At 42.5% G+C, this 19181-nt stretch overlaps 1 protein-coding gene across 1 annotated transcript in view; it reads right to left on the minus strand.

Annotated features, from left to right (window-relative positions):
• The window catches only part of COG6 (component of oligomeric golgi complex 6), a 206333-nt gene that overhangs the window by 127415 nt on the left and 59737 nt on the right, over positions 1 to 19181 (minus strand). The window lies entirely within an intron of this gene.

A 19181-nucleotide genomic window follows, 5' to 3' on the forward strand; every position in this document is an offset into this window, starting at 1 on the left:
GTTTGAGACCCCTGCTTTAGAACCACTTTAAGTTTTTTATATGCATGGAGGTAAAAAACAAAATTGATGCTGAGGTTTTCCCCCCCTCCCCCCCATACTTACCTGAGCCTGATTTCAATCCAGCGTGGTGCATGAGAGCAGTGGCTCTATCCGCTCTTTCCCTCCTCACATGGCAGACTGATATAGCTCCCGCTGCTGCCCATAAAATTCAGTGATGAAGGAGCAGGGGGTAGGGGTAGGGCTGAGCCGCACCATCTGTGTCTATAGACGCAGACAGGGCAGCTCAGGATCGAGCCTGCGTGAGTGGCCCCATAGAAAGTGGCTATGAGGGCACTCACCAGGGAGGAGCCAGGGGCGCCGGCGGGGGACCCCAGAAGAGGAAGATCGGGGTTGTTCTGTGCAAAACCATGTGCACAGAGCAGGTAAGTATGACATATTTATTATTTTAAAAAAATATAAAAGCTTTACAATCACTTTACGTGTATATATTTTAAACTTTTTTTGTTTATTATACAGAACATACTTTATATGTGTGTATCTGTGTAACAGGGCATTGAGTCGATGACAGGGGAATCCCAGAGCACTTCAGGATATACTAACAGGAGAGCAACAAAGTTGTACAGGAAGATTTATTTAAAGCTGACTTCCAAGCAAACAGCTAAATTCATAGATGAAAAAAATATATGGTTGCCGTTTTGCCTGTCAAACACTTTGTATTTCTGTCCATCCCATCATGAGATTTTTACAGCTCTGCCACACAGCAGAGCCCTCTTTGGCAGGGCAGGGAACCTTTTTTTTTCTCTGCTGCAGTTAAGTAACCCCTTAAAGGTCTATCCCTCCCCCAGTCTGTGACTGTACAGTGAAAGGAGAAGCAACAGGCTCTGTCAATCATCTCTCTGTCACACCATTCTCCCCTCCAATAAACATGTCCCTTGTAAGCATAGGAGCACTGCAGCAGAGTTGATTGGCTCCTTGTGCTGCTTCTCCCTCTCCCATTCTGAACTCCATACAAGAACCACAAGAGGCTGATACAGATCTAATTCACTCGCCTACACTGCTTTTATTTTAAACATTAATTACATGATGTATTTTTGAATACAGAGCTGCATTAATTTGCACCTTTTTTATCTGCCTGGAGTTCAACTTTAAATGTGAGACAAAATGATTATGTATAGTTAATTGATACACATTCATAGGGGAGCAGTGACATTTGTCTATAATCATGTACAAAAGCAAGTTGTATTTCCAGCTTGGAAGCACAATACATTGATGAGCTTTTCTTTTTTTCTGCCCCCGTATAAATTTATCAGTAGGCTCAAACATGCAAACAATTATACCCTGAAATATTGCTAATTAAATTTAATTTTGCATTCATTCAGCAGGAATGCCGACCACCCTCCCTCCCTACTAAAGAGAGCCACTAGCTGGAGAACCTACAAATCTGAATATGAAATACAATCAGCAAAATAGGTAACAGCATGTAAACATGCGTATGTTGCCATAAGAATTACTTTCTAATAAGATGCAAGTTGTCTGTTCTTTAGAAGCAGTGCAGTGATTAATCAAAGCATTCATTTATACAGATTTAAACATCAGACCCTTAAAGAGTTAATGATGAGGAACTGAACAACATAGGGAATTGGATCCAAAAGATGGACAGCTGGGAGCAATGATAATGAAATATTTCTTTTGAAGTTCACTTTAAACTAGACATGAAGAAACATACCCACAGAGACCACCAACCTGTGCTCATGGGGCCCCTGGCTCTTTACATGTATGTAAAGTATACTCAATGGATTGTACATCCAGAGGACAAAAGTCAAGTGTGCTTACATAAATCCACAGCGCCCTTCTCATACAGTCCAAGCACGGGGGAGACTTTCCAATAAAAGGAAGGCATGCCCCTTGCCTCTCCACTCTGAATGCAGCCATTCTTTATTCACAAATAATTGCTCCCTGAGGATTTGGGAGCGTAACTGCTAAATATTCATGGAGGAGCAAAATTAAAAATTACTCCGCAGATTGAAAATGAGCTGCTAATTAGAAATGCAGGGAAAAGCATCTTAAAGCTGTGAAAACAGCAAGTATTCTAACAACGAGACAGCACTGGAAGAGTAAGCAATCAAAATAGTACATTTTATAGTGACACCGTAAAAGAAAGCAAGAATGTTGGCTTATTTTATGATTTTTATTGTAAAATGATAATTTTTTTTTCTGATTCCGATTTAACCGCTTGTCCCCCGCCCACAGTAGTTGTACTGCGAGCGGGTGGCAGCTCCAAGCCTGTCAACATACCTTTACGTCGTAGTCTATCTTCCGGCTACGGGGCGCGCATCCCCTGCGGACCCCTGCTGTGACTGGACACACGAGTTTGGCAGCTGATTTCAGCCAATGATTATGGTTGAAGCCAAAATCACTGGCTGAAGTCAGCTAATCGGCTGTGGCCAATCACACAGAGTTCTGTGTTTGCAAAACAACAAAACTCTGTGTACGGTGGACAGCGATCTGGTTGTTTCAAAAACAGACCAATAGCAAAGTGATAGACCACATTACACATTGTCAGGCACAGGTTAACCCCTTGATTGCCCCTATATGCTATTCCCTTCCCAGCCTTTAACATTAGTACAGTGTATAGTATTAGTACTGATCACTGTATTAGTGTCACTATTGATGTCAGCGTCAGTTAGTGTACCTCTCAGCCAGTGTCAGCTAGCGCCAGATTGCCCGCCCCACTATAAATCGGTGATCAGCGTCATTACAAGTAGTGTGTCATAGCTGCGTGAATTCCAGTATAATTATATTATAATATATATATATATATATATATATATATATATATATATATACACACACACACAGTGCCTTGCAAAAGTATTCACCCTCTTGGCATTTTTCATGTTTTGTTGCCTCACAGCCTGGAATTAACATGGATTGTTTGAGGATTTGCATCATTTAATTTATAGAACATGCCCACAACTTGTTTTTTTTTTATTGTGAAGCAAACAACAAATAGGACAAAATAACAGAAAAAGTCAATGTGCATAACTATTCACCCCCCTAAAGTCAATACTTTGTAGAGTCACCTTTTGCGGCTATCACAGCTCCAAGTCTCTTTGGATAAGTCTCTTGCCACATCTTACCACTGGGATTTTTGCCCATTCCTCCTTGCAAAACCGCTCCAGCTCCTTCAAGTTGGATGGTCTGACCACAGGTGATCAAATACCATCAAAAGAAAGCTCCATTTGTGTGAAAAGATGATAAAAAGGTCATTTGCGTACAGTGTTGTACAATCTTGCAATTGCCAGTTAAAGTAGCACAGAAAAATGGTCTGGTCATAAAGGGGGTAAAATCAGAGGTCAAGTGGTTAAATAAGAACTCCAAAAAGAGAGTTTATCTAAACTGTCCCCTTTAACACCTTCCGGAGCTGAAGTATTTACCCCCTTCCTGACCAGGCCATTTTTTGTGATTTGGCACTGCGTCGCTTTAACTGACAATTGCGCGGTCATGGGACACTGTACCCAAATAAAATTGATGTCCTTTTTTTCCCACAAATAGAGCTTTCTTTTGGTGGTATTTGATCACCTCTGCGGTTTTTATTTTTTTCACTATAAACAAAGAAAAAAAAAAAAAACGGCAATTTTGAAAAAATATATATTTTTTACTTTCTGCTATAAAACATATCCAATAAAAAAAAAATCAAAAAATCTAAATTCCTTCATCAAGTTAGGCCAATGTGTATTCTGTTACATATTTTTGGTAAAAAAATCCCAACATGTGTATATTGATTGGTTTACGCAAAAATTATAGCATCTACAAACTAAGGAAAAGAATTATGGACTTTATTTTTTATTGTTTTTATTAGTAATGGTGGCGATCAGCGATTTTTAGTGAGACTGCGACATTGTAGCGGACAAATCTGACACCAAGTGACACTTTTTGGGGACCAGTGCTAAAAAATAAATAAATAAATAAAAAAGCACTGTCCCTGTATAAATGACACTGGCAGGGAAGGGTTAACACCAGGGGCGATCAAGGGGTTAAGTGTGCTCCTAGGGAGTGCTTTCTAAATGTGGGGGAGTGGATGCACTGGACAAAGAGAGATCCATGTTTCTGCTTAGCAGAAACGCGAGATCTCTCTTTTACTCCCTGACAGAACAGTGGTCTGCCTGCCTTATTCACATATGCAGACCGCCATTCTGCCTTTCCTCCAAATGATCTGCAGCCTTCGCGGCTGCCAGACCCACTTATTGGCTTCCGCTGTGTCTAATCACAGCGGAAGCGGTACTCACGCCCCAGATCGCGTGCACAAGATCACATACAGGTACCTGATTTTGTGCCGCCAGGCCGCCCTGCCACAGTATATATGTGGTGGGTGGTCCGGAAGCAGTTAAGCTCCATTCACATCTAAGCGTTTTGTGAGCGCACGCCACAGAATCCATGAAAAACGCTCATCACAGTCACGGTGTCATTCACTGTTAATGGCACCCTAAACGCAAACAGCAAACATGCATTGTTGCGCACATAAAAAAACACAACAAACGTGCCAAAGCACACGGTGAAAAACCATACCAAGCTCAACACCCGAAGAAGGTGCAGTAACTTCTTTGGCACGTTTGTCACGCAAAGAGCAATGGACTGCCCCATGCGTGTCGTGTACAAAAAGCATGATGTGAATAAAGCCTGAATGAGAACTAAACCTAACAGCAAAAAAGTAATATACTGCAGCTTCCTTAGATGTGGTGGCTGCATTTGTTTCCTTGTTTTTAGCAAGTACAGAAAATACCTGTTGATCTTGCCAGAAATGTTGTGTCCATGTCACTTCCGGTGACTGTATAAAAAATACAAACAAGGTTATCTTCCTTTTGTAATCTACTGAACTCCTCTTCCCCATGCAAAGTGAAGTTTCTTCCCCACGTGCCTCCACCTAAAGCGTAATATTCATATCTTAGAGTGGTTGTAAACCCTTACAGACCACTTTGACCTACAGGTAAGCGTAGATTAAGGCTTACCTGTAGGTCCAAGAAATGTCTCCTAAACCTACACAGTTTAGGAGATATTTGCAAAAAGACAGGCACCCCTGTCTATGGCGCATGCGCCGCAGACAGAGGCGTGCAGGCGCACTGAGCATGCCGCTGCTAACGGTGATATGCCGTTAGTGGCGGCTCCCGTGTGCATGCGTGGGAGTGACGTCATCGCGGCTCCGGCCAATCACAGCACTGGAGCCACGATACCCGGAAAGAAGCTGGACGCTCCGTAGCAGAGGGGACAGCGGTGACATCGCAGGCTCCTGTGTCAGGTAAGTGACACATAATGGGCTACTATGCGATGCATAGTAGCCCATTATGCTTTACCTTTGCAGGGAAACAAAGAGGAAGTAAACCCATCAGGGTTTACTTCCTCTTTAAATGTTATTGCTCATACTTATTGTCCTGCTAATAACTGTAGATTTTGACTTTTAAAATGAACGATCATATGACCATTTTGAGGTTTCAGAGGCAGTGAGGATAACATTAAAGTGACATGATCATATGAAAAGTACAGGAACCGCCAATGTTGCCTTTGTTTTGAAAATGGTAGTTGACCGACTTAAAATGCGCATACTGTAAAAGTGTTAAAGAAGTGTCTGAATACTTTATTAAGGCTCAAAAAGCAATAAAGCATTCGCATGACAGCCAGAGAACAAACAAAGCAGCACTTATTACTTTTCTCATGTTGGAGTCACTATAAACAAGAAAAACTCTTTCGATGGGGTCTTTGGAATTGTAAATATGACAGTTCCAGATTTTAGTTCAGATAGCAAATGCAATGACAACTCTGGTATGTAATTATATTGAACAGAAAAGGGACATTTTATTCATTGTCTATTTTTAAATATACAAAAATGTAAGGTCCACCATTTATCATTATGTCTACTGTCAATGAGAGAGAAAGTAAAGGGACATCCAATAATTAGGGGTTGTCATTCGGAAAGAAATAGAGGGGATATTTTCCAATAAGGACATGCATTACTGTGACAACCATGGGATTTCACATTTAAAATCACTTCCTGTTATGTTGTCTCTGGGCCAGGAAGCAAGGGTGGATCTCCCTGATGGGGACAAAGCAAGAAAAACTTGATAGAGCATCTATTTTAAACATTTTGTTAACCTGTGAACAGTGGCGGCTGGTGGGGATTTTTTTTTTGGGGGGGGCAGCAAACAACCCCCCCCCCCAGCTGCTGGTCAACCCCCCCCCCGGCTGCTGGTGGAGCGGCACTAACAAAACTTCCCCTACCTACACCCCACCCCCCACCCCCGAGTGTGGCACTAACACCCCCAGCAACCCCCCCGGCTGCTGGTGGAGCGGCGCTAACACAACTTCCCCTACCTACACCCCCCCCACCCCCGCGCGTGGCACTAACACCCCCAGAAAAACACCCCCCCACCCGCTGTCTCCCGGTCAGTCCTCATCTTACCCTGGATGCGGGCGATGAGAGCAGCAGTCGGGTCTTTATGGAGTGCGGAGTCCTTAAGCGTGGCAGGCTCTGGGGGAGGCAGCTCCGGTGTCCGGAGCAGCTTACGCGGTGAGTCTCCTCTCTGCTCCTCCTGGCACTAGGCATCCAAAAGGATCGCCTGACATTTTGGCAAATCAGGAAACAGGTTTCATACCCACTTCCCGATAGGCCGGGACGAGGATCAGTGTTGCAACAGAGAATATTCATTCTCTGCGACCCAAACCCACCCTATTTTGAAGCCTATTGGAGCCCCTGGCTCTAATCAGGTGCTTAAAATATAAACCCTGGCCGCTGTAATTCATGTGCCCGGTGCCCTGAAAGGGGCCGGACGCATGAATAGAGGGTGGTCACGGCGACCGTGGATAGATTCATGCTATGCATGAATCTATCCATTGCATATAGGAGGGTGGTGTGGAGAGAAGGGGCAGCATCCGGGCACCCCTAATGGACAGGCCGCCACTGCCTGTGAAAAACAAAATTCCAACTTAAAGTGGAACTAAACCCTGCTATTCTTTACAACCAAGGAAGCTGCCGTCTTAGCCCTTTGATCTGCAGTTGCCTTGGTGCAACATATTTAATCAATTATGACAGTTCGGCTGAGAGCACAAGGCACTGTGACAGTTATCATTCACGGCAAGCCTTGAATGCAACTCTTTTGTGTTAAAGTGGAAACTAAAGTCTCAATGTAGAATAGACATGCACTTTTTTTTTTTGCTGCAAGTATTAAAGTTACCTGCCCCCATTCGCAGCTCAGTTTACGTCCTGGCACAGATCCTGTGTGCCAGAATGACCTAAATCCTGGATTGCAGGAGTGACATCATCTCCTGCCGGCCAATGAAGGTGGCCACAGGCCGGCACCCAGAAGAAACTGAGTAGGAGATGCCAGTTAGGGACATCGGGCTATTGAAGGAAAGGAAAGTATTGCGGACCTTAGTTGCACTTTCAATCTATGTGTTTAGCTCCGCTTGAACATCTCCAGTATACAGGTATATCATGTTAAAGAGTAACTCCCCTTTTGTTGAGATAAAAATATTCCCGTCTGGGTGATCTATGTACATTGCAAGAATTTGAACAAACTTTGTTGAAGATTCCTACCTTTTGTTATTCTGAAGAAATCTTTGTGTGTTTGTCTGTGTCCATGTTGAAAGTGAATCTAATGGAAGTGGTTTCATAATTATAAAGCAGCTGCTGCACCTGCAGGGCTCTAATGAGGAAAACTGCTGGGTCTGCATCCCTTTAGACATGTTTTCCTATTGGGAGTATCTCACCAAAAATTTAATTTTTGTTGCAGGGGATGCCAGAAATCTGACTTGTATCTTAGTGCAGACTTCTGGAAAATCAGTGAGCCAATCACAAGCGCAGGAAATGATGTTTCTGGGGGGCGTTCTGTACACATTCTGTGTAGAGAACACCTCCAGATAGCCATGTTGCATTCCATTTTACAGAAAAATACAACTCTGCAGATTGGAAAGGAAAGTTGATTTTTAATAACATTCAATTACAATATGACTTGAGTTGTAATTGTACATACTAGATTATTATTATTTTTTTTCTATTTTTTTTCCCACGAAAGTGGAGTTAGGGACATTTGATCAGAATTGAACAATAAGTTCTACTTGCACTACAATCTTAATTTTTGCAAGCTAAATGTGCAGAGAAGTTTTAGACAAAAGAGAAAACAATAATTTTACATAATAATGCTTACAACAAATGCATATATTTCTTTTGCTTTTTGTATGTGGGTGTCAATTACTGTCGAAATGAATATATAATGACACACTGCAAAGATTCTTATGTTGGAGAACCAATTTCAATAGCAATTGAATGTTTAAATGGCAAGCCATGGAAATAATCCTGTACTTGTGCAAACATTCAAAGGACAAATCCAATTAAAAATCTGAATATTGTTTTTAATGGAAGAGTTGTTGAAACTTCCTTTCTTCACTATAAGAATGGAGGGAATAAGCAAATTGGAATCTTTCCTGTTCCAATCACCCTTCCATGTCACGTCTGTGTGTGTTCAATCCGCTGCACCATACAGGATTCACAGAGTATCACAGCAGGGAAAGTGTTCTTTACTCCAAGGGATAACATGCAAAGTCAGATAGCCAAAATTGTAGAACCATCCATACCAAATGATCTTCCACGTGTGTGTAAAAATACCTTAAAAGTTAAAATGGAATAAAAGCCTAACTCTTCTTAAAAATGTTCCCATCCCCTCCTTCTAGCTATCCTGCATAACCTGTACATAAAGGATCTGTATACTTACCTACAGGATTTTTAATCCAGTCCGATCCAGTCATGCGATCCTGCAGTTCTGGCTCGCCCAGTGAGTGGCTACTGTAGGGGACACCAGGGGTGCCAACAGCCGCTGAGCCATGGGAGCCTATGGGTGACGTCACAGCACCTGGAATTCACAGCCAATGTCAAATGCTACCTTACACAGGGGAAACGGAGCTGCCGAATCCGTGACCGGACTGGATTAAAAGTAGATAAGTACACAGATCTTTTTTTATACAGGGTGTGCAGGATAGGTAGGAGGAGGAAATTGTTTTAGGAATAGTTATAGTTAGCCTTTACTACTACTTTAACCTATGGTTAACGTAGATCTTAGGCCCCTTTCACATGGACAGACCCATCGGTTCTGCTTGACAGTTTTTTAGGCTGAGCAGACCATCTATTGCTCTCTATGGATCGGTGGGTGTCAACAAACATGGTCATTGGAATAGCGGGCTGTAATGAAATATGAGTGGTGTATCCGCGCAACGGAACAGAAAATTAAAAAAGTGGAGAAAATGGAAAAAAAATGGAAAAAAATGGAAACAATGGAAGAAATCGCATAAAGGACTGTTGCCTCCACAGATGTGATTTCCACCTAGGTGGAAAAAACAGAAGGTAAGTGAAGGGTTAGTGTGTGGGTGTGGCGCTGTCCTAATTTATAGAAATACTTGGTAAATCGTGTGTAGCCAAATCCCATATGTAAAGTCGCATAAACCAAAATTGCAAATAAAAAAATTCAACGAAAATAAAACCAAACATAAAACAGCAAAGTGACCCCCTTTGGAGTGTGTAGGTGTAACGTTGTCCTAGTGGAGAAAAAAGTGGAGAAAATGAAAAAAAATGGAAACAATGGAAACAATGGAAGAAATCGCATAAAGGACTGCTGCCTCCACAAATGTGATTTCCACCAAGGTGGAAAAAACAGAAGGTAAGTGAAGGGTTAGTGTGTGGGTGGAGGCAGCAGTCCTTTATGCAATTTCTTCCATTGTTTCCATTTTTTTTCATTTTCTCCACTTTTTTCTCCACTAGGACAACGTTACACCTACACACTCCAAAGGGGGTCACTTTGCTGTTTTATGTTTGGTTTTATTTTCGTTGAATTTTTTATTTGCAATAGCGGGCTGTGTCTGTGTGTGAGTCCGCTGTGCATAAGTGGAGCAGACATCCGCCTGCTCAGTGGGGATCAGCGGACAGATTCTCCGCTGACTCTGCCCCATGTTAAAGGTGTCTAAAGCTAAAAACTTTTGTTTGTTTTGAATAGAGAACGGAATAGTATAACCCCCGAATTACCGTTCGTTTGTTGCATTGCATTAAAGTGGTTGTAAAGGCAGAAGTTTTTTTTATCTTAATGTATTCTATGCATTAAGTTAAAAAGCCATCTGTGAGCAATAGCTGCCCAGGCACCACCTAACTTACCTAAGCCCCGTCTCTATCCAGAAATGTTCACAAGTGCCTCGGCTGTCCGTTACGCTAGCCTCCTGGATGGCTGAGACACAGCAGTGGATCCATTGGCTCCCGCTGCTGTCAAAGTCAGTTAGCCAATCAGGAGAGAGAGGGGGCAGGGCCAAACCGGGGCACGGCGTCTGCATGGACACACGGAGCTGCAGTTCAGGTGTCCCCACTCAACAGGAGAGAGGGGCCAGGAGCACCAGCCAGGGACCTGAGAAGAGGAGGATCTGGGCTGCTCTGTGCAAAACCACTGCACAGAGCAGGTAAGTATAACATGTTTTTTTTTTTTTTTTATATAGAAACAAAAATTGAGACTTTACAATCACTTTAAGATTTTCCTTCTATCCACTTTTAAGACAGAACAGGAACTAATGCTGGCCATACACGCACAGAATTTCAGCCGTTTGCAGATTGACCGATTATTCATCGGTCGAAAGCGAATTGCCCACTAACTGATAGAATAAACTCGTTTGCATGATCGTCGTTAACGCTGGATAACAATAAAATATATAAATTATACAAGACAGAATATTCTTATCGTTTAGATTACAACATACACATATACACTTTAGTTGAAAAGGTAAAATTTTTTGCTCCGGATCCATGGACATTAGCCGGGCCCGCGGTCGAAAATTGTTGGTAAAGTTGGGTCCACTAACGACACGATTGTCAAACAAACTTTCTGAAAACAACCAGTTTCGGCCGAAATGTAGTGCGTGCATGGCCAGCATTAGACTAATTTCTCTCAAAACTAAGAATAATCTTATCTTTAAAGCAGAACTAACTCTTTCAATCAGCATTAACTATTTTTAATCCTTATGTTGCTAACATTAGTAAACAGGTAGAAAAGTATAGCATAGTTACTTGTTTTAAACTTTTTATATTTGTGTTCAGTTTCTTCCTGGTTCCTGGCCTAAGCCAGGGCATTTTTTTCCTTTCATCTGGAGAAAGGGAGGAGGGGCTTTTTTTCAGCTAAGCACACCCTCCTGCTTGCATGACTGAGCTAAGGGCAGATGGAGTCCAAGAATTAAATGCTACATGATTCATCTGCACTTACTCAAGATGGCCACAGCTAAAAATGCTAGGGGGTTGTTTTTCAAAGTGGTTTCTCAACAAAATAAAGCATGGAGACATGGATGAATGGGTGCGTTTGCTTTGAATATTAAAAAAGAATGAAATAGTGTTTTCAGTTTGTGGTGCTCAGTTGCAGTTTAGTTCTGCTTTAAAGAGCTGGAAGTCAAAGAAAGTGCCTCCTTTGGAAGAGTTCCCCTCAATTTATGACCCAGTATCACCTCAAAATTTCAGATTCACCCTTACTTTCAGTTCCTGTGACAAAGACCAGGACAAATAAAAATAAAAATTGTTAATCACCAGAGACAGACACTAAAAAAAAAAAAAAAAAAACATAAAAAAAAAAACAACTTTTTTTTACTCTATCCAAAGCAAAATAAATTGCTTTAAATACACTTTCAGATTCGGCTGCAGATTCCCTATTCAGAAGCTCTAAATCCCGGAATTTCTGTTTTGGAAAAGCCAACTAGACTTTGTAATGTCACTCCTAGCCCAAACCTAGCACCTCATTATTGGTCAGTGAAGGAAATATATCAAGAAAAAGAAAAGGTGCATTAGACAGGGCAAGACAGAGCTTGATTTCCAGGCTCTACTTGATGTTTGTAAACCTCCCCAGGATTTGGGGGCTGCTAAAGCACTCAGAAAGAGATTTTGATATTCATTTAGGATCTTAAAGTGTTAATAAACCCAAAAGCAAAGTTTTTTTTATATACTACAGCTTGCCAATACTTAGATGTGATGGCTGAATTCCTTTTCTTTTTTAGGCTCTTTCTGCTATTTTCATCTGGTGATCCAGACAGTAAATCTGTTGTTTTTCAAAAGAACAAGCTCTCCAGTAGCATATATCAGTTACAGGGGTAGCATTAACCATTTAAACACTGACAGGGGTGATTACAATGATCGCGTTTTATTTATGTTAAACCTTTATTTTAAAAAGGGGAAAAAATTGTTAGCTGTAACTGTAATGCCCCATACACACGGTCGGATTTTCCGACGGAAAATGTGTGATAGGACCTTGTTGTCGGAAATTCCGACCGTGTGTAGGCTCCATCACACATTTTCCATCGGATTTTCCGACACACAAAGTTTGAGAGCAGGATATAAGATTTTCCGACAACAAAATCCGTTGTCGGAAATTCCGATCGTGTTTACACAAATCCGACGGACAAAGTGCCACGCATGCTCAGAATAAATAAAGAGATGAAAGCTATTGGCCACTGCCCGGTTTATAGTCCCGACGTACGTGTTTTACATCACCGCGTTTAGAACAATCAGATTTTCCGACAACTTTGTGTGACCGTGTGTATGCAAGACAAGTTTGAGCCAACATCCGTCGGAAAAAATCCTAGGATTTTGTTGTCGGAATGTCCGATCAATGTCCGACCGTGTGTACGGGGCATAAGTGTGAAATGAAATTTGGGTTATTGTATTTAAATCTGCTGATAAATGTAACACTCCCCCCACCCCAGACTGACAATGCTGCTGTCCAAAGATGCCCTTTGTACTTCTTCATCCAGAGTGAGGGCGCTCTAATACAGGAGGTGTGTTACTGGCCAGATCACCAGGTGAAAACAGAGGGAAAAAATCTTAAGAAAAGAAAACAGATGCAGCCATCACCTCTAATGATTATTGGTAAGCTGCAATATATTAAATGTTTGGTTTTGTGTTAAATACCGCTTTAACTAAACAAGTGGACTATAGATGTTGGTCGGTTAACATGCACAACTGCTCCAGATTCTATTTGCTTCCGTTTTGCTAAATACCCCCCAGTATGTGCCTAAAATAAATGCATACTTATTGGGTTTATTACCTCTTTAAATACACAGCAATTCAAATAAAGTGAGAAATCTGAAAAAGAGATCAAGAACGGCAGCCAACATATTTCTCTTAGTACAGGTTCCCTTTAGAGCAGTGGTTCTCGAACTCTCTAGTGCCGTGACCCCTTGATAAAATTTGTGGGGACCCCTAACAGTAAAAAAAAAAATGTTCTCTCTCTCTATCCTAATTTCTTGGGGTTTTTTTCCCCCATCCCTCTCTCTAGCCGTCTTTCTCTTATTCTTTCTCTCCCTTTTTCTTTGTTCCTCCCCCTCTTTTCCTCTCCCTTCCATGTATTCTCTATTTTTATTCCTTCTCTTACTCCTTGGTGGGTGGTGGGGGGGTGTGAGTGGCAGTGCTGGCGAGGAGTTGGGATGAGTGGCAATGCTGGGGGGAGTTCTGATCAGCCAACTTAGGTGCTTTTGATAAAGGTCATCTGCTGATCTGAGAACTGTAGTGGGGACTTTTAATGGTAACTATAATCACAGGTAGTGTTACTCGCTGTGTCTCTGTTTTTGTGGTGTCTCGTAGCAGTGACACCTATGCCGAAATCAGGAGATAGGGTCTCCTCCAGCCCCTCCCACTTCACATTCCTCACCAGTCAGCTGACCTCTAGTCTCTGCCCCCCAGTCATGCCGTGAACTGAATGGGCGGCTGTGAAGTGGCCAAGTGGGCGGCCGCGGGCTCCAGGAACAGCCCAGCTGGGGGGCCACAGGCTCCAGGAACAGCCCTGCTGGGCGACTGCAAAAAAAGCTGGGAGAGCTGTGCGGGTTTCATGAACAGCCAGGATTCGGTGACCCCTGGCAAATCATCATTCGACCCCCAGGTTGAGAACCACTGCTTTAGGGTAACTACAAGTATACTGCAAGTAGGTACAGGCCTTTTGTTTTCCTTTGGAATACCTCCATTCTACATTAGGGACTACCTTTATCTGGGCTTGGTGATCTATCCCTTCCCTCCCCTGTACATTCCGCTCCCACATAACCAACAGCTTAATTCTTCTGGACTTTCAGTGGCTAAACCATCTACTCTAATTACTAAATAAGGATTGTGTATAAATTAAGTTTAATGAGCCATTCTGAATAATGAAATGAATAAAGTGACAAATGGCGTTGCTATTTTTTAAATGCCCATTATAGAGATTAATGTGACAAAAGCGGCACCTATACCCACTAGTGTTTTATTACCAACTTCACTCGGTTGTATTATGAACTGTCAACCAGGAATTGTTTGTTTTGCACAATCTCCTGTGTATTTAAACTTGGCCACTAAAAGAAAAGCTTCATCATACGGTACATTACGGCCAGTCGGGCTGTTATTAAATCTCAATTATGGCTGTGCTGTCATCTGCCCGCTATGAATTTATTGTTTCAGAACTTTGCAAACACAGCTCTACAAGAGGCCATAACATGGAGGATGATTTCCACTTAAACTGTACTTTCATATGCAGCAGAAAAGTACGGCTGCCACAAAGACTAAAGTGGTAAAAGACAAACTTAAAATTGAAAAATGATGTATTTAATATACACACACACACATAAAAAATGAATTGTACTACATCAAAGTATGGAGAAGTTGCAGGGAAATTATTGTATGCCACCAAGCTGGAAACGTCTGTGCGCCTCACATCATATGGTGTGCCATTGTGTCAAAAAAACTTAATGAAAGCTAATTTTCAAGTATTTGGCAGGGTAAATTAAAACAGCAAAGAAAAAGTTTCCACTAATTAAACTTTTAGGGCCTGATTGACCTTTCAAGTCTGATATTAGAGTTTCATAGACTTTTAGGGCCATCTAGTGCTCATTTGTTTCTATGGAAAGGGATAGCCTACATTAATACTCATTTCAGTCCATAATTACCTACATGTCTGTTGTGACAACCAGTCGCCACATCTTTTTTTTTTTTTTTCTTGTCAGCCTCTGACCAATCTTGTCTTTCAAGAACATCAACTTGTGATAATGCAGGATGGACAGCAATTTCACCAGAATGGGACACGGTCACTGGTTTTCATTTCTGCCCCTACTTCAGACCTGGAGAATAAAATAACCCAACTCCTGGATGATATGAGACCACAAGTTAAAGCATTTGTTAACCCCCCCAAAAAAAAAAAAATATATAGATTCTGGTCCCTTAGAGCAGATTACACAGCACAGCACTTGTGCTATGTAATCTGCCCCCCTCTAAACTGTAAAAAAAAAAAAAAACCTGAACCTACCCCTTCCTGTATGCCCTTCTCTAAACAGACCACAATAACCATGGCAGCTCGGCCCTGATCACCGCGGTCAAAGTGCCTCCCCCCGTGATAGGCTGCCTGCTCTCCCCGCCCCCTTACCCATCTCCTTCCTGCCTGTCAGTGCCCTCTCTGTCTGTCTCTGGCCCGGCCCCGCCCCCCCCACCGCTATTATTGTAATAATAAAATATTAAATTTGTCACTGCCAGCTCCTCTATTAGAGGCTGGCATAGCACACTATGTAAATTGTCTTCAGGCCGGTCACGTGACTGGCGGCCGCTTTCCAGCTCCGATTGGTGGCTTCTGCGGAGGAGTCGAGCGGCCACGTGATCTCCCTCTGACGTCAGAGGGAGATCACGGCCCCTCCCATAGAAGACATCTATCGGAGCTGGAAAGCGGCCGCGAGTGATGTGACCGGCCTGAAATTCAGTATTTACACTGCTCGTTTTTAAATACAACATATACAGTGTGCTATGCCAGCCTCTAATAGAGGGGCTGGCATAGTCTTTTAATATTGCCTTAACAACCACTTTAAGGAAAATATTTGTCCCCTAGTAAAAACTAGAAATAGATCCTTCATCTGCGGGCAGGGGAGACATTTTGGTTATTTTTTTCATTCCCAGAGTTGGACTTTTAGGGCCTCAAGAAATAAGATAGGCTCTCAGTACATCAGGATTGAAGATGAAGAAAAAATGTACCAGAATATTTTGGCCTACATTTATGAAGTGTTTTTTTTTTTTAATTTTCTGTATTTTCTCATTTATATAGCAAAAAAATTCAAAACCCAGTGGGGACTAAATGCCACCAAATGCAAGCTCTATCAGTCTAAAAAAAACAATTAAAATTTCATTTGGATACAGCAGTGGTCTCTAAACTGTGGCTCTTGGGGCACTTTTCCTCCCACTGCTGCATTGCTTACTCCCACTGACTCTGGGACAATTCCTACTCTCGCTGGCCACAGTCTGCCCCCCCCCCCCTAAAGTCTGAAGGACAGTAAACTGGCCCTTTGTTTAGAAAGCTTAGAGACCACTGGGATACAGCGTTGCATGACTGAGTAATTGGCATTCAAAGTGTGACAGTGCTTAAATCTGAAAATTTTTCTGGGCAGGAAGGGGGTAAAAGTGTCCAGTATTGAAGCGGTCAAAGTGTACTTGATGTGAGAGAACTCCATGGGTTATTTGCTTCTAAACATGCATATTGCCTGGTTATGTCTGGCTTTAATACTTTGAGTCACAGATCCCCCCCAGAACATGCTGTAAAAACTGTACATGTCAGAAAGATCTCCAAACTTGTTTCAGATCAGTGACTCAGGAAGTACAAAAGAGAATGAACCAAAATTACAGCCAGAAAACTAACCCTGCTCGTATGTCACTGCATAGTGGCTCTGTGTCACCCCTATCTGTACCCTGCTCTTATGTCACTGCATAGTGGCTCTGTGTCACCCCGATCTGTACCCTGCTCGTATGTCACTGCATAGTGGCTCTATGTCACCCCGATCTGTACTCTGCTCGTATGTCACTGCATAGTGGCTCTGTGTCACCCCGATCTGTATATCCTGCTCATATGTCACTGCATAGTGGCTCTGTGTCACCTCTATCTGTACCCTGCTTCTATGTCACTGCATAGTGGCTCTGCATCACCCCAATCTGTATACCCTGCTCGTATGTCACTGCATAGTGGCTCTGTGTCACGCCTATCTGTACCCTGCTCGTATGTCACTGCATAGTGGCTCTATGTCACCCCGATCTGTACCCTGTTCGTATGTCACTACATAGTGGCTCTGTGTCACGCCTATCTGTACCCTGCTCGTATGTCACTGCATAGTGGCTCTATGTCACGCCTATCTGTACCCTGCTCGTATGTCACTGCATAGTGGCTCTATGTCACCCCGATCTGTACCCTGTTCGTATGTCACTACATAGTGGCTCTGTGTCACGCCTATCTGTACCCTAGTCGTATGTCACTGCATAGTGGCTCTATGTCACCCCGATCTGTACCCTGTTCGTATGTCACTACATAGTGGCTCTGTGTCACGCCTATCTGTACCCTGCTCATATGTCACTACATAGTGGCTCTGTGTCACGCCTATCTGTACCCTGCTCGTATGTCACTGCATAGTGGCTCTGTGTCACGCCTATCTGTACCCTGCTCGTATGTCACTGCATAGTGGCTCTGTGTCGCGCCTATCTGTACCCTGTTCGTATGTCACTACATAGTGGCTCTGTGTCACGCCTATCTGTACCCTGCTCGTATGTCACTGCATAGTGGCTCTATGTCACGCCTATCTGTACCCTGCTCGTATGTCACTACATAGTGGCTCTATGTCACGCCTATCTGTACCCTGCTCGTATGTCACTGCATAGTGGCTCTGTGTTACCCCATTTCTACCCTACAAGTAAGTCACTGCCTAGTGCTCTGTGTTACCCCATCTGTACCCTATAAAGTATGTCACTGCATAGTGCTCTGTGCTACCCCATCTGTATCCTTCTCCTATGTCAATGAATAGTACTCCATGGTATTCCTATCCATGTTCTGCTCCTATGTCGCTGCACAGTGCTCTATTTTGCCCCTATCCTTACCCTGCTTCTATGTCAATGAATAGTATTCCATGTTTTTCCTATCCATATTCTGCTCCTATGTCACTTCATAGTGCTCTATTTTGCTCATATCTGTTCTCTGATCCTATATCACACCAAATAGTGCTACCTCCATCTGTACCCTGCTCCTATATCACTGCATAGTGCTTTGTGTTTGCTCTAGTAGCTTGCTTGCCAGTTGTTTGAGGTTTCAGCTACCTTCTTGAGTCCCTATTTTGGTTTATTTTGCTGTTATGATTCCCTAACTTTCACAACTTTTCATGTTGTTTTAAAGTGAAACTAAAATCAGGCAAAAAAAAAAAAAAAAAGAAAAAAGAAAATCTAACCAGACCATCCCTTACCAAATTCAGACCTCACATTAGAGTGTGTTCAACAGCTTCTACATGTAGACTTCTATTAGTCCTGAGCTAATGTTCGGGCAATGGAGGTCTGCGCCGCTCTCCGGTGCTGGAACAGTGCTGCATTCAGCCGGCTTAGAGAGCCTGTAAACACAGGCAGTTTGCTAGACGTTACAGCACACATTTGTCTGATCTAATCTCTGCATTCTTCTTGGCTAATTTTAACAGCCATTTGAGATGAGATCCTGAGGGCAATGTCCTTCAAATCCTGAGCACCCACTTCTGGTAAGAGGAGATAACTCCAGGTTTGTTTCTTCCATGTAGATTATGAAAACAAAACAAAATAAGCTTTGAATACCCAAGAATCCTTTTCCGAATGCAATGTCAAAAGGACAATGAGAAAGGTAGACGGGTACTGAAACATCTATAAATCTGTGGTCATTCTCTTTAAAAGGCCCAAAGTCCCTAGTGCTTACTGTAGTGTTTGGTGTGGGTAATTTTGTCACTTGAATTGTCAGCACCAATATATTTTCTGTATCTGCTATTTTAGCACTCATCACACTGAATAAGTATTTTAAATCACATGCTGAAACACATTTTTGTAATAATATTTGTTTGCACCTGTATCAATGTGTGACAGGCTGGGGTTTTACCCATGTTGTGCCAGATGACAGCTGTGTGAATAGTATTTCAGGACAGGACATTATATCTGTACCCACCACAGTAATATTATCTGACATACTTTCAGTAAGGAAACTTAATGGCATCCCAGTCCATAGGGTTCAATATTGAGTTGGCCCACCCTTTGCAGCTATAACATAGACACACTCCTAAACCTTGTGGACAGCCTTCCCAGAAGAGTTGAAGCTGTTATAGCTGTAAAGGGTGGGCCAACTCAATATTGTACC

Source organism: Aquarana catesbeiana, linkage group LG02 (genome assembly GCF_042186555.1).
Source record: "Aquarana catesbeiana isolate 2022-GZ linkage group LG02, ASM4218655v1, whole genome shotgun sequence".
NCBI classification, from domain to species: Eukaryota; Metazoa; Chordata; class Amphibia; order Anura; family Ranidae; genus Aquarana; species Aquarana catesbeiana.